The sequence below is a fragment of the Panthera uncia genome, assembly GCF_023721935.1.
Source record: "Panthera uncia isolate 11264 chromosome C1 unlocalized genomic scaffold, Puncia_PCG_1.0 HiC_scaffold_3, whole genome shotgun sequence".
Taxonomy (NCBI): domain Eukaryota; kingdom Metazoa; phylum Chordata; class Mammalia; order Carnivora; family Felidae; genus Panthera; species Panthera uncia.
This window is the reverse complement of record NW_026057584.1, coordinates 101363027-101386019: the sequence shown is the minus strand read 5'-3', so window position 1 is coordinate 101386019 and position 22993 is coordinate 101363027. Positions and strand designations below refer to the sequence as shown.

At 37.6% G+C, this 22993-nt stretch overlaps 1 protein-coding gene and 1 pseudogene across 6 annotated transcripts in view; one reads left to right on the top strand and one right to left on the bottom strand.

Annotated features, from left to right (window-relative positions):
- PTPN4 (protein tyrosine phosphatase non-receptor type 4) overlaps positions 1–22993 on the bottom strand; it is a 217005-nt gene that overhangs the window by 137328 nt on the left and 56684 nt on the right. The window lies entirely within an intron of this gene.
- On the top strand, positions 20925–21405 carry LOC125911928 (nucleoside diphosphate kinase B-like; annotated as a pseudogene).

The window sequence follows — 22993 nt, the reverse complement described above, 5'->3', positions numbered from 1 at the left end:
TTGGCATCACGACAAAAAATGATTCAAAGATTTTGTGGAGGATTTAATATTACAAAAGCTATAGATAGAATTAATAATTTAGTATTAACGGAATAAAGGAGAAAAGGCATACAAATACCTCCTCATTCAAATGGGGAAAAAATGAAGTAAAACCACATAAACAAATTTTGCAGTAACAAAACACAAAGAAGGGCATTAGAGAACTATAAAGGGAGTCAATTCAAAAAGAAAAGATAATATTTGTAAATATTTACTCACCCAACAAAGGAGCACCTAAATATATAAAGCAAATACTAACAGACAGGGAAAAATTGACAATAACATAATAAGAGTAGGTAACTTTAATATCCCACTTACATCAAAAGACTGCTCAATTAGACAGAAAATCATAAAGAAAAGACTGACCTTAAACAACACATTAGACCAGATTAACTCAATAGATATATACAGAACATTTCATCCAAAGGCTGCAGAATACACCTTCTTTTCAAGTGCACATGGGACATTCTCTAGGATAACTCACATGTTGGCCCACAAAACAAGTCTCAATAAATACAAGAAGACTAAAATTATACCAAGGATCTTTTCTAACCACAACAGTAGAAGACTAGAAATCAATTACAAGAAGGAAACAGGAAAAAAATACAAACATGGGTAGACTAAACAACATGCTACTAAACACACAATGGGTCAACAAAGAAACCAAAAAAGAAATTTAAAAAATACCTTCAGAGAAATGAAAATGGAAACACAACTTTCCAAAATCTGTGGGATGCAACAAAAGCAGTTCTAAGAGGGAAGTTCATGGTGATGCAGGCCTACCTAAAGAAATGAGAAAAATCCCAGATACACAACTTAATTTTACACCTAAACAAACCAGAAAAAGAAGGGCAAAGCCTAAAATTAGCAGAAGAAAGGAAATAGTAAAGACCAGATCAGAAATAAATGAAACCGAGACTTTTAAAAACAAGAGAAAAGATCAATGAAACTAATAGCAGGTTCTTTGAAAAGAAAATCAATAAATCATTAACTAGACCCATCAAGGAAAAAAAAAAAGAGGGCACAAATAAATAAAATCAGAAATAATGAAGTTACAACTGACCCTATAGAAATATAAAGGATGATAACAGACTACTACAATCAAATATATGCCTACAAACTGTAAAACCTAGAAGAAATAGTTAAATTCCTAGAAACTCATGACTTATAAAACTGAATCACAAAGAAATAAAAAGTCTGAATAGACTGGAATGCCTAGCTAGGTCAGTAGGTAGAGCAAGCAACTCTTGATCTAGGGCTTGTGAGTTCGAGTCTCACAGTGTTTGTGGAGATAACCTAAAAAGTAAAATCTTAAAAAAAATTTTTTTTAATCTGAATAGCCTAATTACAACTAATTAATTAAATCTGCAATTTTCAAACTCCTAAAAACCTAAGGCCCAGGATCAGATGGCTTCACAGGTGAATTCTACCAAACATTTACAGTTAGTACCTATTCTTCTCAAATTATTTGAAAAAACTGAAGAGGAAGGACTGCTTCCAAAATCATTTTACAGGGCCAGCAAAACTAAAACCAGACATTCTGCCCATATCGCTGATGAACATAGATGCAAAAATCCTCACCAACTATCAGCAAAGTAAATTCAACAATATATTAAAAAGATCATACACCAGGACCAAGCAGGCTTTATTACAGGGATGCAAGGATAGTTCAACATCTGTATTTCAATCAAAGTGATACACCACAACAACATCAAAGGATGAAAATCATATGGGCATCTCAGTATATGCAGAAAAAGCACTTGACAAAACTCAACATCCATTTATGATAAAAAGTCTCAACATTAGGTGGGTACAGAAGAAACATACCCCAACGTAACAAAGGCTACATGTGTAAGATCCACAGCTAACATCACACTCAATATTGAAAAGCTCACAGATTTTCCTCTAAGATCAGGATAAGGATAACTACTCTCACCATTTTTATTCAATACAGTACTGGAACTCCAAGCCACAGCAATTAGGCAAGAAAAAGAAATAAAAGGTATCCGAATTAGAAAGGAAGAAGTAATATTGCCATTACTTGTAGAAAACTTAATTCTATATACAGAACACCCTAAAGACTCTACCACAAAACTATCAGAACTAATAAATTCATAAAGTTGTAGAATACAACAGTAACATATGGAAATTGGTTGTGTCTCTATAAACTAATAATAAGCTATCAGAGAAATTAAGGAGGGCTCCTGGGTGGCTCAGTCAGTTAAAGCATCTGACTTTGGCTCAGGTCATAATCTTGCGGTTTGTGGGTTCGAGTCCTGCTTCAGGCTCTGTACTGACAGATCAGAGCCTGGAGCCTGCTTCAGATTCTGTGTTTTCCTCTGTCCCACTGCCCCTCCCCCACTCGCTCATTCAAGCACTCTCTGTCTCTCAAAAATGAATAAACAGGGGCACCTGGGTGGCTTAGTTGGTTGAGCGTCCAACTTCAGCTCAGGTCATGATCTCACGGTTTGTGGGTTCGAGCCCCGTGTCAGGCTCTGTGCTGACAGCTCAGAGCCTGGAGCCTGCTTCAGATTCTGTGTCTCCATCTCTCGCTGCCCCTCCCCCGCTCATATTCTGTCTCTCTCTCAAAAATAAACAAACATTAAAAAACATTTTTTAAAAATGAATAAACATTTTAAAAGTTTTTTTTAAAAGGAAGGGAAATTAAGAAAACAATCACGTTTACCATAAAAAATAAATAAATAAAACACCTAGGAATAAATTTAACCAAGAAGACCAAACACCTGTACTCTGAAAACGATAAGACAATGATGAAAGAAATTGAAGATAAGTAAATGAAATGATATATAATTCTCAAGGGCTCCAAGAATTAATATTGTTAAAATATCCATAATACTCAATGAAATCTACAGAAACAATGCCATCCCCATCAAAAATACCAATGACATTTTTCACAGAACTGGAACAAATAATCTTAAAATTTGTAACGGAACCACCAAAGACTCCAAACAACAAAAGTAATCTTGAGAAAGAACAAAACTGAAAGTATCATGCTCCCTGATTTCAAACTACACTAAAAAACACAAAAATAGACACAGAGATCAACAGTATAGAGAGCCTAGAAATAATCTCAAGCATGTATGATCAATTAATCTTCAATAAATGGTTCTGGGAAAACTAGACAGTTATATGAAAAAAAAAAAAAATGAAACTGAACCAATACCTTGTGCCAAAAATAAACTCAAAATGAAATAAACAGCTGAATGTAAGACCTGAAACCATAAAACACAGAAGAAAACATAGGCAGTAAGCTCTTTGACATGGGTGTTGGCAATATTTTCTGGAATGGTCTCTTCAGGCAAGGGCAACAAAAGCTAAAATAAACAAAGGGGATTACATCAAACTAAAAAGCTTTTGTACAGCAAAGGAAACCATCAACAAAATGAAAGGGTAACCTACTGAATGGAAGAAGATAACTGCAAATCATACAACCAATAAAGGGTAAAGGGCACCTAGGTGGCTCACCTAGGTTAAGCAACTGACTCTTGATTTCAGTTCAGGTCATGATCTCCCAGTTCACGAGCTCAAGCCTTGCATTGGGCTCTGTGCTGACAGTGTGGAGCCTCCTTGGTATTCTTTTTTCTCCCTCTTCCCTGCCCCTTCCCCACTAATGCTGTCTGTCTGTCTCACTCACTCTCTCTCAAAATAAATACACAAATTAAAAAAAATAAAAGGTTAGGGGCACCTGAGTGGCTCAGTCAGTTAGGCGTCTGACTTTGGCTCGGGTCATGATCTTGCAGTCGCTGAGTTCGAACCTTGCACTGGGCTCTGGGCTAACAGCTCAGAGCCTGAAGCCTGCTTGGGATTCTGCCTCTCCTTCTCTCTGTCCTCCCCTCCCCACAACCACCACCTGCTTATGCTCTCTCTCTCTCAAAATGAATAAATTTAAATAAATGAATAAATAAATAAATAAATAAATAAATGTAAAAAATATAAAAAATAAAAATAAAATCACATTACTAAGTATTAAAAAAGTCATTATGGTGCATAATGATAAATGGTGCAACTTGCCAAAACAATATGCCATTTCTTAACTTTTATGTACCAAAAAGAGTTCCAAAAATACAAAGTGTAAGCCACAATAAAAAAATACCACTTCACACCTACAAAGATGGCTATAATTTTCTTTTTAAGTGGAAAATAACAATTGCGGGCAAATTTATGGAGAAACTAGAACCCTTGTAGATTGCTGGTCAGAATGTGAAATGGTGCAGCTGTTATGGAAAACAATTTTGCAGTTCCTTAAAAGCTAAACAAAAGTATCATATGATCTAGCAAATGTACCCCTGGGTATATACCCCAGGGAACTGAAAACAGGGATTTGGATATTCGCAAGCTAATGTTCACTGCAACATTATTCACAAGAGGTGAAAGGTGAAAACAACCCAAGGTTCATCAACAGATGAATGAACATACAAAAATGCAGTATACCTGTATAATGGAATATTTTTCAGGAATAAAAAAGGAATGAAGTTCTGATACATTCTACATGGAATCTTGAAACATTATGCTAAATGAAACAAGCCTACATAAAAGAACATATATTGTACGATTCCACTTAGATATCTAGAATAGGCAAATTCATAGGTTTTGGGGTCAGGGAAAAATGGGGAGTAACTGCTTGATGGTTCAAGAGTTTCTGTTTGGAGTGATGAAAAAGTTTTGGAAACAGTATTAATGGCTGCAAAACAATGTGAATGTCATTAGTGCAATTGAACTGGACACTTAAAATGGTAGTAAATTTTATGTTATATATATATATATATACATATATATATATATTATTTTAAAATATAGCAATATACCTAAAACCACTGAAACGTACAATTACAAAGGATGAACTGTACACTTTAAATGTGAATTATATGTCAATGAAGCTGATAAAGCATATATACTATAAAGTTGACAGTTCCTACAAGAAGAACCTGACAAATCTTTCCCCACAGGAGATTTTAGCAAAAATGAACTACTGATAAACCACAAAAAGAGTGAGATAAATACTGGAAACATAAACGATCAATAATTATAAGGGAAAGGGAAACAACAACAAATGCACAATGAAGTGATGGACAGTGGACATCCTTGTTTCCAGTGTTAGGGGAAAAATTCTAGTATTTCATTTCTAGGTATGATGTATGCCTTAGGTATCTGTAAATACCCTTTGGCAGTTTATAGAAATTCTTTTCTATTTCTAGTGCACTAAGTTTTTGTTTTTTTTTAAAACATGTTGGGGAACTGATCACATGGAATTTCTCCTTCACAGCTCACATTCTTGAAATTAACCTAACTTGGTATAAACACATTTTATGAGTACTGTGTGTATGTGCCAATATAAATTTAATTTGTTAATAATTTGTTTGAAAATTTTTCAGATCTTGTTCATTTTGTTCTACAATATTTCTTAATTTTTTTTAATGTTTACTTTATTTTTAAAAGAGACACAGTGTGAGTGGGGGAGGGGCACAGAGAGGGGGATATATGGAATCTGAAGCAGGCTTTTGGCTCTGAGCTGTCAGCACAGAGCCCAAGCGGGGCTCAAACTCACAAACTGAGATTATGACCTGAGCCGAAGTCAGATGCTTAACCTACAGCCACCCAGGTGCCCCTACAGTATTTCTTTATATAATAATGATCTGACTAGCTATAAATATGAAGGTTATGCTGGTTTTGTAAAATGAGTTGTTAATTATTACTTCTCTTTTTATTCACTGGAAGAGATTGGTGTTATTTTTTAAATGTTGAAAAAATTCATTAGTAGAAAGTAAAACCACGATACTACAACATAAGCATCAAAACAGCTGAAATTGAAAAATACCAAGTGTTGGTGAGGATGTAGAGAGAGAGCACATGTCAACTCTCATAAGCTGCTGGTGGAAATGTATATGCAAATATAACCACTATGAAAAACTGTTTCATAATATCTGACCTAAGCTTTCCACTCTGAGATATTTGCCCAAAAGAAGTATATATGTATATATATGTATACATATTTTTCCACCAATTTACATATATGAATAAAGCTGTAGTATTCACAGTAGCCCCACAATGTAAACAAACAAAGGGTCCACAAACAATGGACTGGATAAATTTTAGTGTACTTATGCAATGATGTCTCACTATCTATTGCTTTATGGTAAACACACCAAGATGTTTTTTAAGAAGTATCAGGGGCACCTGGCTGACTCAGAAGAGCATGCGACTCTTAATCTCGGGGTCATGAATTTGAGCTCGGGGTCATGAATTTGAATCTCTTGGGTGTAGAGATTACTTAAATACATTTTTTTAAGAACTTAAAAATAAATAAAAAGTATTAATATCTTTCATGCTTCCGTGGGTTGATGGGCCCACTCTGTGGTTCTTACTTGTGGTTGCAGTTAGATGGCAGCTATTAAATTCATCTGAAGTTTGACAGTACCAAGATGTACATGACGGCTCACTCACGCAATTGGCAACTGATGCTGACTGCTGGCTGGAGTATCAGCTGGGACTGTTAACCAGAGAGCCTACATCTATGGCCTCTCCATATGGTATAGGCTTCTCACAGCAGGATACCTGGATTCTGAGACTGTTCCAAGAGTACCAGCGTTCTAAGAGACCCAACTAGAAGGGGGACGCCTTCACATTATTGGCAGTCACAAAGAGTCTCTTTATTGCCATGGACAGAAACAAATCACATAGGCCAGGCAACACTCAGGGGTGAGGAACTCTGCAATGGTGTGAATACTAAGAGGTATGGTCCAGTGGGAGGCCATCTTTGGGGACTGGCTGCCACAAATGGAATATTACACAGAAGTGGGGAAGAAAAAGAAATATTTAGGTCGAACCATATATAAAACTGCTGACATGGTGACTTACAAAAATAAGAATTTCACATTAAAAACAAACAATTCTAATCTATGGTGATAGATATCAGAATGGTGACTACTTCAGGCAAGGAGTGATAAATAACAAGAAGGAAGTACAAGGAATGCTTCTAAAGTACTGGTAATATTCTGTATCTTGATCCAATGGTTATTTCACAGACTTTAGTTTGTAATTCTTATCAATCTTACATTTAAGATTTGATTTTTACTGTATGTATGTTATACTTCAACTGAGAAGTTACTTCTGCCCCACTTGCACTACCAAAACCCTGAAATATCAGTTCTTATTCATTCAGACTGAGAAAATTTTGTTTTATTGAGGAAAATTAGCAAGTAAATGGCCCAGTGGGAACTCTAATGTATCACTTGCTGATACACAAAAACTGTCAAGTTTTACTCTTTACATATAAACCTCCCCACTTCAAACTTAGCCCCTGTAACATTCTACTTTTCTACTCTGCCTTCATTTAAAGCTGAACTAAAATAGGTTTTTCCACAGGGAGACCACAGATCTGTACAGTGCTCTGTCTTAATTTAGTCATTCCCATTTATCCAGTGTTATTAATATGCAAATGCACAATGCAAACAATCAACTCAAGAAGAAATGTTTGTGTATGGGGGTATGCTTAGGGACAAAACAAAATCTCTTGACTCTTAACTTTCAAAAGCATAAACACCTAACTAGTGGAAAACTGCAACTAAACATTCTTTTAAAAAATGAATTTATTCATAAAAAATCTTCATTGAACACTAACTTTAGAATACAGTTTCTCAACCAACTTTGGCACTGATGACATTTTATATTAGAGACTTCATGGAGAGGGGGACTGTCCTGTGCATTATAGGATGTTTAGCTGTATCCTTGGTTTCCACCCAGCAGATGCTAGTAGCTCCCACCCAACTGTGACAACCAGAATGTTTTGACATTGCCAAATGTCCCCTGGGGGAGGAGGAGCAGGTATAAAATCAGTCCCCTCTGAGAATCATCACTACAGAGGAACATTTACAGTTCTAGCTATGGGCTCAAAACCACTTCCTAAAGACAATTCTTGTAAGACTATAGATTCGTTTCTCACTGAACTTTAGAAAAATACTAAACAGAAAGCCTACTCCACGAGGGAGGAGAATAGTAAGTATAATACATCTGGGACATGAATTTTGACTATGTCCCATTTAGTATATGCAATGAACACAAAGGAAAATGTGCTCTATAAATAACAACTAATTATAGAATGTTAATGAGGCCAAGGCAGTCTCCATCCCTCCCAACTGTGTTTTTATGACAGAGACTACATGGATCCAAATCATCTTGCGTACTTTTTATATACAGATTCCTAAGCCCCCAAAAAGACCTACAAAACTGAGGTGTGCAGACAGCAATCCGAACTTCTAATAAGCTTTCCTTAAGAGTCCACCATTAAATTCTTATGCATACAAAAACGTAACACAAACAGCACCATGGACTACTTATCTCCAATCTTTCATAACCACAACTTTCAATTTGTGTCACTGATCAGAAGGAGATATAGAGAAGAAATAGAAGACCAGTCAACTGATAGCAGATGGTGTGGCAGATAAAAACATCAGTCTGAGGAGTCAAAGGGCCAGGATTTTTATCTCAATCTATCACTTACTTGGCCTGTAACTATGAACAAGGCACAAACTCCCTGGGTTTGATTTCTCTATCTATGAAAAAGAGGTAATTGTCATACCACATTGTTATTGACAAAAAGAACCAAAAACATATGTGAAAGCTCTAAGGAAGTAACACAGAACTAATATGCAAGATAAGTATTATCCAACAGATACTAATACAAAGCTACAACTGAGAAGCCATACTACAGTAAAATTATCCAATAAAATATTAATTTGGATATATGAAAGAAAAAGGATTCTGTAGAAACATACCTTAAATATTATTCAAAACAATAAAAAAATAAAAGCATATTCACAGGGTACCAAGCAGGGGAATTTCTACAGATGAGAAGCTGAGAGGTGAGTCATGTGTCACTTTACTGAAGCAAGTATGTAAGTAGGAAAGACACTATATACTACCAAAGAAAAACTTGATCTAGTATGACATTACTAAGAAAAGATTTATATTCGACTTCAGGTGTAGATCAACCAGAAATAAACATACTAGAAGCTACTTTTCTCACTCAAGACTCAAGATAAAAAAACAAAAAGCAATCATATGAGGAATCCAAAATGTAAATTATAGCAGGCAGTGTAGAGAGGAAAAAATCACAATCTGAGGTAAGGTGAGCTTTCCAGGTTTTCTTTTTTTTATCCTTTCTTTAGTTTTCTTTACTTAAACCTTTGACTCAAAGATGGGTTGAACTAGGACTGCCAGTAGGCACAGGCAGCAAAAGAGACAAGGGAAACCCAATTTTCTTTTTAAGAGGAAGAGAGAAGGAAGCCCTGTGAACCAGAGTGTGGTGCGGGGCGGGGGGGGGGGGGGGGGGGGGGGGGGGGGGCGGGTTTTTTTCCGTGGGGGGGGGGGGGGGGGGGGTGCAGGCAGAGACACATTTTTTTCCTCTCTAGAGCTCTGCCTCAGGGATAGCCCCGGTCATGCAATGACATGGCCATGGTGATGATACCGTGGGAACTAAAACTCCCATCTCTACATAGTACAAGAAAATAGGGTTTTTTGAAGAGTAGGGAGTAATCTGTGCTTGTTTGGTTTTTATCCCTCACTTTTCTCTCAGCACCACTACACTCTAAGACAAGACTGTTCCACAAAACAGAAAAGAACCTCATCCTTCTGACCAGAGTATGAAAAGTGGCTACCGGCAACCAGAAAGTGTGCAGAAAAGCCTGCAAAGTGTAGGAGAATACACATCAGAACAAGTCCTGGGCTCGTGCCACAGCTGTGCATGTGCAGAATACACCCGAAGAACCACAGCAGTGACTAAAAACTGGACTAGAGTGTCAGCCTTAAAGTAGCTCTCGAGTGCCACGCAAACGTCACACTCCCAGATTACACCAAAGGCTTTAAAAATGAATTCATGCTGGAACCACTGCCCCCAAAATGAGAAGAATTTGAGTACCAGGCTAACCTCCCACTAAAGTAACAACAAAAACAATATTATATCACGGATTTTAATAAGATACAGTCTCATAATATTCCAGAATGTCCACGATGCAATAAAAAATTACCTGATACACTTAAGAATCTGGCAAATCTGAACAATTTTGAAGGTAAAAAGATGATCAACTGATGGACACTTTGAAATAACTCAGATGTTGGAATTATCAGGCACAGCCTTTAACACAGTTACTATAACCATCTTCCATGAATAAAGGGGGTGAACACACTTAAAATGAAAGAATATACAGAAATTCTCAGGAAAAAACACCCATACATATACCCATATATAAATGGAGATATTCAAACTGAAAAATACATTATCTAAAATAAAAATCTCAAATGTCCATCAACTGATGGATAAAGAAATTGTGGTTTATATACACAATGGAGTACTACATGGCAATGAGAAAGAACGAAATATGGCCCTTTGTAGCAACATGGATGGAACTGGAGAGTGTGATGCTAAGTGAAATAAGCCATACAGAGAAAGACAGATACCATATGTTTTCACTCTTATGTGGATCCTGAGAAACTTAACAGAAACCCATGGGAGAGGGGAAGAAAAAAAAAAAGAGGTTAGAGTGGGAGACAGTCAAAGCATAAGAGACTCTTAAAAACTGAGAACAAACTGAGGGTTGATGGGGGGTGGGAGGGAGGGGAGGGTGGGTGATGGGTATTGAGGAGGGTACCTTTTGGGATGAGCACTGGGTGTTGTATGGAAACCAATTTGACAATAAATTTCATATATTGAAAAAAAAATAAAAATCTCACTGAATGGGCTAAATAGCAGAATAAATATAACTGGAAAGTCAATTTTAAGGTAATGAATAACAGGTCTAATCTGAAATAAAGAGAAAGTTTATAAATGTGAACAGAGACTCAGGGACCTATGGACAAAAGTTAAAATACACATTACTAGAGTTCCTGAAACAGACCAGAAAGAGATTGATACAGAAAAAATATCTGAAGAAATAAGGACTGAAAAGTATCCAAACCTGATCAAAGCAATGGATTTAAAGATTTGAAAATTTCAGTTAAATAAAACCATGGCCAGACCCATCAAAATCAAACTGCTAAAAGATAAAATCAAATTTCTAAAAATTTTACAGGAGACCATATTTAAAAAACACACTTCATATAGAAAAACAATAACTTGAATGATTGCAGAGTTTGGATCAGAAACTATGAAGTCACAAAACAGCTAAACTACGTATTTAAAGAGAAAGAGCTATCCCCCCAGAAATCCATATCCATTGAAAATATACATCGGGGGGGGGGGCACCTGGATGGCTCAGTTGGTTAAGCATTTGACCTTGGCTTGGGTCATGACCTCACAGGCTGGGGAGTTTGAGCCCTGCATCGGGCCCTGTGCTGACAGCTCAGAGGCTGGAGCCTGCTTTGGATCCTGTGTCTCCCTCTCTGTCTCTGTCCCTTCCCCACTGGCACTCTGTCTCTCTCTCTCTCAAGAATAAATACACATTAAAAAAACAAAAAGAAAGAAAGAAAATATACTTTGGGGCACCTGGGGGGCTCAGTCAGTCAAGTGTCCAACTCTTCCTTTTGGCTCAGGTCATGATCTCATGGGTTTGTGAGACAGAGCCCGTCACAGAGAATCCCTGCTTGGGATTCTCTCTTTCCTTCTTTCTCTCTGACCCTCCCCCTCTCGCACACACACCTCTCTCTCTCTCTCTCTCTCTCTCTCTCTCTCAAAATAAAAAAAATATTAAAAAAAAAAAAAGAGAGAGGCGGTTGGGTGGCTTAGCTGGTTGAGCGTCCAACTCTGGATTTCAGCTCAGGTCATAATTTCACAGTTCGTGGGTTCAAGCCCTGCATCAGGCTCTGTGCTGGCAGTATGGAGCCTGCTTGGGATTCTCATTCTCTCTCTGCCCCTCCCCAGGTCGCTCTTGTCTCTCAAAGTAAGTAAACTTAAAAAAAAAAAGAAAAGAAAATATACTTTAAAAAGTATAAGGCAACTCAAAACACTGTCACACAAAGGAAAATTAAGAGAATTTATTGCCAGAAGACTTGGGACTAAAAGAAATACCTAGAAGTTCTTCCCTGAATTGAAATGATACCAGAGGGAAATCAAACTTAAAGCAAAAAGAATGGTAAATATATGGGTAAATATAATACACTATTTTCTCCGACTAAATTATTTAAAACGTGTTACTGTTGAAAGTAAAACAGCATGTCTGAGAAGATATCATCCTATATAAAATTAATATATATGACAACAATAACCAATAAAAGGAGAGGGAACTGGGAACTGTATGGATGGAAGTGTACAGGTTTAATTGAAGTGGTAAAATGTGAAATTTAAGTGGATCATAAAAAGTTGGTATATATATATAATATAATCTAGATAGCAATCTCAAAAAAACAAATGAAGCAAAGAGATACACTAAAAATGAATACTAAAAATATTCAACTAATCCAAAGAAGGCAGGAAAGGAAAAAGAAACAAAAAACAGAATGGATAAACAAAAGAACTTAAAAGTGGAAGCACTAAATTGAATAAATTCAATAATCTCATTAAGTTTAAATTAAAAGACATTAACTGTCAGATTGTACTTTAATTTTTTTAATTAAAAAAAACTTTTTAATGTTTATTTTTATTATTTTTGAAAGAGAGAGAGAGAGACAAAGTGAGAGCAGGGGAGGGGCAGAGAGAGAGGAAGACAGAGAATCTGAAGCAAGCTCCCGGCTCTAAGCTGCCAGCATAGACCCCAATATGGGGCTCAAACTCACAGATCACAAGATCATGACCTGAGTACAAGTCAGATACTCAACCAACTGAGCCACCCAGGAGCCCCCAGATTGTACTTTTAAAAAGACCTATTCATGCACTGTCTACCAGATTTCCATTTTAACATAAAAATGTACACACGTTAATAAAAATAATGAAAAGAGATTCAGTATATAAACACGATTCAAATGGAAGATGAAGTGTACTATCTGACAAAGTAGATGTCAGAAGAAAATGACCAAGGGAAAAGATGGACATTATGTATTGATAAAAGTGTCAACTCACTAAGAAGAAATAACAGTTTTAAATGGCTAATACAAGAGGTAATACAAACACATTAGTTTCCCATGAGGTGAAACTAATATAACTGATACACAAATGTTCAATTATACAATTATAGTTGAAGACTTCAATTTGAACAACTGATAGAGCAAAGAGAAAATCAGCAAGGATGTAAAAACGCTATGAATCAACAACCAAACTGACATTTATAGACCTCTCCACGCAAAAAGAGTGCACATGTACCATTCACCAAAATATGCCATAAACCTTACCAAATTTAAAATAAACCTTACAAAAGCAAATCTTACCAAATTTAAAAGAATTGATATCATACAAAGCACATTAACTAGACATAATGTAATTTAAATAGAAATTAGTAAGAGAAAGGTATCTGAAAAATCCTCACATATCTGGAATCCAGCATACATGTAAATAACCCACAGGGCAAAGAGGAAGTATTGAGGGAAATTTAAAAATATTTTGAACTGAATGAATATAAAAAGACAACATATGATACTCTGCAGGATGTACAGCTGAAACGGTGCTTGGAGAGATATTTACAGCATTAAATGCTTGTAATAGAAAACATGAAATATTTCAAAATAATAATCTACATGCTTCTACCTTGAAAAATTAAAACAGTAGATTGAACCAATATGAAAGAAGGAAGAAAATAATAGAAATCAATGAAACTGAAGAGATAAACAATTGACCAAATTTAATTAAAACCAGAACTAGCGATTTTTTAAAAAACAGTAAAATTGATAACCTTTTAGCCAGAGTGAAAGAGGAAAATAAAAAGAAAACACCCAAATTATCTTTTATTTCTACTATTGATAGACATCCATACAACTCCTACAGAGAATAAAGAAACACAACAGGGGTGTCTAGGTGGCTCAGTCAGTTAAACGTCCAATTCCTGACCGGCTCAAGTCATAGCCCTAGGGTCATGAGATCAAGCCCCAAGATGGACACCACACACTCAGCATGGAGCCTCCTTAGGATTCATTCTCTCTCTTCTCTCTCTCTCTCTCCCCCACCACTGTCCCTCCCCCAATCATGCTTCTCTCAAAAAAAAAAAAAAACACACAACAAACTTTATGGTCATTAAGTTGGCAACTTAGAATAAATCAATCAATTTCTTAAAAGACACAAATTATTAAAACTCAAGGGAAAAAAATGTTTAATTTGAACAGTCCTAGATCTGTTAAAGTAGTTGACTTTATAGTTTAAGATATTCCAGGGGTAAGGGGTGGCTCAGTTGGTTAAGTGTCTGACTCTTGGTTTTGGCTCAGGTCATGATCTCACACTTCATGGGATCCAGCCCTATGTTGGGCTTTGCACTGACAGCACAGATCCTGCTTGTGATTCTCTCTTTCCCTCTCTCTCTGCCGCTCCCCTGCCACATGGGCGTGCTCTCTTGCACCAAACATTTAAGGAAGAAATAAAAACAATTTTACACAATCTTTTCCAGAAAAGAGAAGGAGAAAAAACATTTCCCAACCAGACAAACACTAACCTGATACCAAAAACACATATAAAAAAATACATGAAAAGGGGCGCCTGGGTGGTTCAGTCAGTTAAGCATCCGACTTTGGCTCAGGTCATGATCTCATGGTTCGTGGGTTCAAGCCCCACATTGGGCTCTGTGCTGACAGCTCAGAGCCTGGAGCCTGTTTCAGATTCTGTGTCTCCCTCTCTCTCTGCCCCTCCCCCACTCACACTCTGTCTCCCCGTCTCAAAAATAAATATTTAAAAAAAATTTTTAAATACATGAAAATACTACAAGAATGTAAGAATACATATTACCATCTCCCATAAGCACAGAGACAAAAATTCTCAACAACATATTAGCAAACCAAATCTAGCAATATATAAAATGGGTACATCACAAACAAGTGGTATTTAGCAAAGGAATTTAAGGTTGGTTCAACAATCAAAAATACATCAGTGAAACTCACCACGTTAACAAACTAAGTAAGAAAAACCAATGATCAAAAAGAAACAATATTTGACAAAACTCAACATACAGTCATGATAAACCCTTTTGGTAAGCTAGGCATAGAAGAGAAATTCTTTGAGCTGATAAAGAGCATCTACAAAATAACTACAGTTAGCAACATATTTAATGATAAAAGACTGAATGCTCTACACTTCAATGAGAAAAATGAAAAAATTTCCTCTTACCACTCTTATTCATTTCTTATCGTAGTCAGTGCAGTAAGATAAGAAAATGAAATAAAAGGTTTACAGATTAAAAAAGAAAATTTTTAATTCAGACATGTAGAAAATTCCATGCAATCTATAAAAAGTCTCTTAGAACAAATGAGTTAAGTTGCAGGTTACAAGCTAAATATACAGCATCAATTCTATATTTGTATACTGGCAAATGAACTGGAAATCTTAATTTAAGAAAATATTATAGGGGCGCCTGGGTGGCTCAGTCGGTGAAGCGTCCGACTTCGGCTCAGGTCATGATCTCACGGTCCGTGAGTTCGAGCCCCGTGTCGGGCTCTGTGCTGACAGCTCAGAGCCTGGAGCCTGTTTCAGATTCTGTGTCTCCCTCTCTCTCTGACCCTCCACCGTTCATGCTGTGTCTCTCTCTGTCTCAAAAATAAACAAACATTTAAAAAAAAAAAGAAAATATTATAATATGCAACAGCACAAAAAATTAATCACTTAGGTGTAAGTCTGAGTTTCTTTTCAGGATGATGAAAAAGTTTTGGAAATGGATAGTGGTAATGGTTATATAACATAGTAAATATATTTAATACCACTAAATTGTACAATTAAAACATGTTAAAATAGTAAACTTAATCTTTTTAATCACACTAAAGATATCTTTAAAACGATTTTTTTAATGGGCAAAAGGTTTGAACAGAAGTTAAAAAGGACCAAAAATGTGGGGTGCCTGGATGGCTCAGTCGGTTAAGCTTCCGACTTCAGCTCAGGTCATGATCTTGCTATTCATGAGTTCAAGCCCCACGTCAGGCTCTATGCTGACAGCTCAAAGCCTGGAGCCTGCTTTAGATTATGTGTCTCCCTCTCTCTCTCTGCCCCTCCCTACTCACTCTGTCTCTCAAAAATGAATGTTAAAAAAAAAAAAAGATTTTTTAAAAAAAAAGGACCAAAAATGTTATGTAGCAGTGATGATGATACTAATCAAAGAGAAACAACATATATCATTTGATGAGGAGATGACAATTAACTGTTTTGAATATGCTGAATGTGAAATACTATTCTGGTTATGCACTGAAGACTAACAAATCCCATCAAAACAGAGGGTTAGGGATGCCTGGGCAGTGCAGTCTGTTAAGCATCAGACTCTTGATTTCGGCTCAGGTCATGATCTTGTGGTTTGTGAGTTGAAGCCCCGCACTGGGTCCTGCATTCACTGCAGAGAACCTGCTTGGGGCTCTTTCTCTCTCTCTCTCTCTCTCTCTCTCCCCCTCCCTCCCTCCCTCCCTTCCTCTCTTTCTCTCTCTCAAAATAAATAAACATTAAAAAAAGAAAACAGTGGGTTAAAACAGTAACATTAAGTTTATTTTACTGAGGATTCTGGGATTTCACTGGGTTCAGCTATATCAGTCTCAATGAGTCTCGTGTGCCTATAACATGTTAGGACTGGTGTCATCTCAAGAGGTGTCTTCACTCAGATGTCTAATGTCCTGCCCTGGGAGACAAACAGCTGGGAATGAGAACATATGTGTTCTCTTCATATGGTCTCTTCACAAAATCTCCACAAGGTCTCAGGGTAGCCGGACTTTACATGGCATCTGAAAGCTCTCCTAGAGGAGTGTACTATAAAATGCCAGCAGAAGCGAATTGGTTTTTCTAACCTCAACTGGGAAGTTACACAACATTTCTTCCAATGGATTCTATTGTGGAGGGGATCACAAAGGCCCACCAAGGTTTAACTGGAGGTAATATCAACCCCTTCTCATGGTGGGAGAGATTTCAAAAATTTTCTGGACCACAAATACCTCTAGCATCTTTAGCAGACAGAGAGTTTGCATTGAGGAAAAATAACAGGACTGGAGATAATAGGTATCACAGACTACAGAAACCAGGAAAGAATGAAAGGGAAAGATAAAAAAAAAAGAGGGGGGGACATCAATATGTACAAAACTGATTAAGATACAGAATGTGATCAGAGACAGAAGAGTTTTCCTTAAAAGGAGAAGGTAACAGTTCTAAAAACTGCTAGAAGTCAAACACAATAAGCCACAAGAAGCTAGTTAATTTCCCAACTAGACAGTAAGATTTGAGGAAGTTTTCAGGAAGCAGAATGAGGGCTGAGGCAAGATTGTATAGTATTTCTTTTTCACCCTTTATTAAACTACAATTGAGAAATAGAATTGTATATATTTAAGGAGTACAAAGAGATGGTTTGATATACATATACATTACGGAAGGATTAGGTTGTAATGTTTAGATGATTGATGACAAAGTAGGTAAAATGACTCTTGTTATTTTCTGCCAAAACACACATAAAATAGAAACAGGAAGGGGAGGTCATCCTTAAAAAATAAACACTTGATTTTAATGCAAATACAAGGATGTAACTTCAAATTTCATTGTAAACAATCATCCATCTTTGTTATTCTTATTAAGGAAAAAGAATTAGCAACCTACTGCTTAAAATGTTAAGGCAAATTAGTAACTTTCCAAAGCAGAGAGCACCAGATCCAGATGGGTTCATTGCTGAATTCTACCAAACATTTAAGAAAAAATTGTATCAATTCTCTATAATCCCTTTCAGAGGGTAGAAGAAAAGGAATACATACTTCCAAAATCAGTCTATGAGGCCAGCATCACATCTTCATCAGAGCTCTTGGGTGACCAGGCACACTGTCAGTGAGCAGTAATATTTTGAACTGAATCTTCTCTGAGCAGCAGGTCTCATTAATGGGCTTAAAATATGCACTAAACAATGTTGTAAACAGATGTGCTACAATCCAAGCTTTGTTGTTCCATTCATGGAGCACACGTAGAATAGATTTACCGTAATTCTTAAGGGCCCTAGGATTTTATGAATGACCAATGAGCACTGGCTTCAACTTATCAATTTAAAGTCATTAGTTGCATTAGCCCCTAACAAGAGAGTCAGTCTGTCTATTGAAGATTTGAAGTCAGGCATTGACTTCACTCTAGCTGTAAAGGTCCTAGATAGCATCTTCTTCCAATAGAAGGCTGTTTTGTCTACACTGAAAATCTGCTGCTTAGTGTAGCTATTTTCAAGGAGGAACTAGATCTTCTGGAATCACTGACTGCAGCTTCTCCATCAGCACTTACTGCTTCACCTTGCACCTTTATGTTACAGAAACAGCTTTTTTCCTTAAATCTCGTGAAACTACCTCTGCTAGGTTCAAACTCTTCTTCTGCAGCTTCCTCACCTCTCTCAGCATTCACAGAATTAAAAATCATTAGAGCTTTGCTCTGCATTAGGCTTTGGCTTAAGGAAATGTTGTGGCTGGTTTGATCTATCCAGACCACGCAAACTTTCTCTGTATCAGCAATAAGGCTCTTTCACTTTCTTATCATTCATGTGTTCAGTGGAGTAGCATTTTTAATTTCCTGCAAGAACTTTTCCTTTGCACTCACACCTTGGCTAACTGGTGGAGGCCCAGCTTTCAGCCTATCTCAGCTTCCGACATGCCTTCCTTACTGAGCTTAATCAGTTCCAACTTCCGATTTAAAGTGAGAGATGTATGACCCTTCCTTTCATTTGAACACGCAGAGGCCACTGTAGGATAATTAACTGTCCTAATTTCAGTATTCTTATGTTCCAGGGAATAGTGAGGCCCAAGGAGAGGGGAAAGAGAAAGACAGGGGGACAGCTGGTCAGTGGAGCAGTCAGAACACACATACTTATCAATTAAGTTCACTGCTTTACACAGGTGTAGTTTGTGGCACCCTAAAATAATTACAGTAGTAACACCAAAGACCACTAGAACAGGGGCGCCCAGCTGGCTCAGTCAGTGAAGCATGCAACTCTTGATCTCAGGGTTGTGAGTTTGAGCCCCACGCTGGGTGTAGAAATTCCTTAAAAATATTAAAATCTTTAAAAAAAAAAAATCACAACACGTAATAATGAAAAAGTTTGAAATATTGCAAGAATTACCAAAATGTGACACAAAGTCACAAAATGAACAAAAGGTGTTGGGAAAATGGGGCCAACAGACTTGCTCAACATAGAGTTGCAACAAACCTTCAATCTATAAAAATGCAGGATTTGTGACATGCAATGAATCAAAGTGTAGTAAAATGAGGTTTGCCTACAATTTGAAACACAAAAACTAAAAGCTCAAGGGAGAAAACTAAGCATATTTTCAAGAAAAGACAATAATTCTAGGAAGAACAAAATACTATCCAACTACACTGCTTGGCTTTCCAGTAAATTAACTTGCATAATGATAAAAAAAGTAAACAATGACACCAATTAAGGCAGAAACTGCCAATGGCCCACATCATACCCATTTTGTCTCATTTCATTAAAATAAAGCTTCAATATTGTTTGGGGTAGAAACGGTATGTAAAATACCAAGCCCTGGAGCACCTGGCTGGCTCAGTTGGTAGAGTGTGCTATTCTTGATCTCAGGGTCGAGAGTTCAAGTCCAATGTTGGGTATGGAGCCTACATAAAATTAAAAAAATAAATAAAATAAAAATAACAAATAAAATAAAATACCCAGCCCTTGCAGACCCAATGAGGACATGTGACTGAATTTTGGCCAATAAGATGTAACTAGAACCTACAGAGTAGAATTTATAAGTGATGTTCTTTAAGTTTGGGGAAGAAAACTGGTATGTCCCCTTTTTTGCTTCTCCATTTCCCCTACTGTAATCAGAAAGAGTTGGGTTCCTAGAAAAAGAACAGACAGAGCTTTCTTAACATAAGAGAAGTCAATTTGGGTCCCAACCATCTTGTGAAAGAATGTAAGAGCAGGCAGCCACTATCAGGCCAGGATATAACCTAATCATATCAGGGACAATAAATCAGTAGTAAAACTCCCAGTACTGATTCAAAAGTTAAGATTCACCTGATGCACATCCTTGAGTTCTCTGTGCAGGATCTAAACCTCTCTGAGCATTTAGACATGGACCAACTGCCAACCTTCGTGACTGTGACCTAGACTCAGTCACCCTCAGATGACTTCTGCCCCAATTCCATGCTGTATTCCCCACTGAGCAAAGCCCCTTCATGAATATGTGTGCACCGTTAGCTTAAAACTTCCCCAATACTGTGGTTCAGGAGACACTGCTTTGGGAACGATCCCCAGTGTTCTCCTTTACTTGTTGCAAGTAAAACCCTTCCTTTTCCTATTCTTTGGCTTGGTTGTGTCTTTTGGCTCAACAACCACCAAGAGACGAACTCCATTTTGGGTAACACACCACCACCTGCCTGAAAGCTGACAAGCACGTTAGAATTCTGAAAGCTTTCTTGGATCGTGAAATGATCTTATGTACACAGCCATGCACCCAGGGAAGTGAAGGACAAACAGGAAACCTGACTCCTTGATAACTGTGAAGCTGCCATCCCATTATTGGACTGTCAATCGCTAGAATTCTTTTGATAGAAAAATTAACGTTAGCTCATTTTAGTTACTGTTATTTCCAGTTTCTTTTACTAGAAGCCAAATGTAATTCTGATAGAAGATCAAAAGATACAACAGTAAAGGGACAGATAGATAAACATATTTAACTAAAAATTATGACAGAAGAATTTTAGGAGGAGTGAGGATATAAAATAGACTAAAAATATTAAATCCTCATCTTGTATAATAGGAAGTCAATATAAAAAGGTATTTCAAAACTAGTACTAAAAGAGTGGGAGTGGCCTCCAGTCCCCCAAGCAGCACAGCACAGCCAGCTTCTTGGCCATGGCCAATCAGGAGCACATGGTCATTGCCATCAAGCTGCATGGTGTGTAGCACACCCTGGTGGGCAAGATCACCAAGCACTTTGAGCAGAAGGGATTCCATGTTGTGGCCAAAAGGCTCCCTCCTACAGGCCTCTGAGGAACTGCTAAAGCAGCACCACATTGACATAAAGGCCCACCCATTCTTCCCAGGGCTGGTAAAGTACCTGAGCTCTGGGCCCACTGTGGCCATGGTTTGGGAGGGTCTGATTGTGGTGAAGACGGGGTGAGTGATGTTTGGGGAGACCAAACCAGCAGACTGTAAGCCAGGCACCACTCATGAGGACTTCTGTATTCAAGTTGGCAGGAACATCATTCATGGCAACGATTCAGTAAACAGTGCAGAGAAAGAAATCAGCCTATGGTTTAAACCTAAAGAATTGGTTGACTACAAGCCTTGTGCTTTTGACTGAAACTAGGAATGAAAGGTAGACAAAGCATCAGTCCCCTTTGGTGCCACCTGATGTGTCCCTGGACACAGCTCTTCATTCTACTGGCTTGGAAATAACAGAATCAATCTTCCTCTTCTAACACATATTCACCAATAAAGCCTTTGGAAAGTGGGTCAATAAATAAATAAATAAGTGGGAGCATTTCATTAAGCTTTCATTATATGCTTTGTCTTGTTGGGCTTTGAAAAAATATTTAAAAGTGTATGTTACTACTTAGATAGAAATTAATAACCAGGGCATCTGGGTGGCTCAGTAGATTAAGTGTCTGACTCTTGATTTTGGCTCAGCTCATGATCTCGATGGGTTCGAACCTGGCATCAGGCTCTGCACTGACAGTGCAGAATAATTTAATCAGCTACTACAAAAATGTAGCACTACCATGAAGAAATGACCTTTTCCAAACAAAAGTCTGGTCTTTGCCCTTCACTAATGGGAGATGATCTCTAGACCCTTGGAATGTCCTGGGCTTGGCAGGTGTTTTGGTCCCGTCAAGACCTCCTGCCTGGGGGTCTTGGTTACCTGACAGTCTAACAATATGATTTATGATGGGGAACATCAGTTCTGACTTCTACAGGAACGGAAAACTAAGGGTATTAGCCTGACCAGTAGGAAAGGCTAGAGATTAGGTCAGTTATGCAGGGAGTATGTGATCAAGTCCCAGTAAAAATACAAAAGGCTTGGAGGAGACTCCCTCGTTGGAAACAGTTTGTGTGTTGGAATAGTTTGTGAGACTTCCTCGTTGGAAATAGTTTCTCCATGAGGAGAAGAGGACTTGGAAGTTCTTTCTCAGTTTTAACTCCTTCTGGCATCTACCTTGGCTGATTAAAATTTTTTTCTCATGTTTATTTATATTTGAGAGAGAGTGTGTGTGAACAGGGGACGGACAGAGAGAGCGACAGAGACAAAATCTGAAGCAGGCTCCAGGCTCTGAGCAGGGCTTGAACATGGCTTGAACCCACATCATGACCTGAGCTGAAGTCAGATGCTTAACCAACTGAGCCACTCAGGTACCCCAGCTTGGTTGATTTTAATCTGTATACTTTCCCTGTAATAAACTGTAACCATGAGAATGACAACTTTTAATGAGTTCTATGAGCCCTTTTTTTTTTAATTAATTAATTTATTTATTTTGAGAGAGAGAGAGAGAGCAAGCAGGGGAGGGGCAGAAAGAGAGAGGGAGAGACAGAATTCCAAGCAGTCTCCACACTGTCAGCACAAGAGCTTTATGTGGGGCTCGAACCCACAGACCGTGAGATCATGACCTGAGCCAAAATCAAGAGTCAGATGCTTAACTAACTGAGCCACCCAGGTGCCCCAGTTCTGTGAGCCCTTCTAACCAATTATTGAAACTCAGGGTCGTTTCAGAAATCTCCCAAACTTGCAACTGGTGTCAGAAGTGAGGGCAGTCTCGTGGACACTGTACCCGCTAACTTTTCACTTTGGCTAACTATGGGTAACTAAAGAGGAAAGAGGGAAAAGAAGATAAAGAACAAGAAGGGATGTTGTATTTCAAAAGCACCTTAACAGAATCCTTATTGGCTGCTTTATATACATTCATTTAATCCTGACAACCCTAATA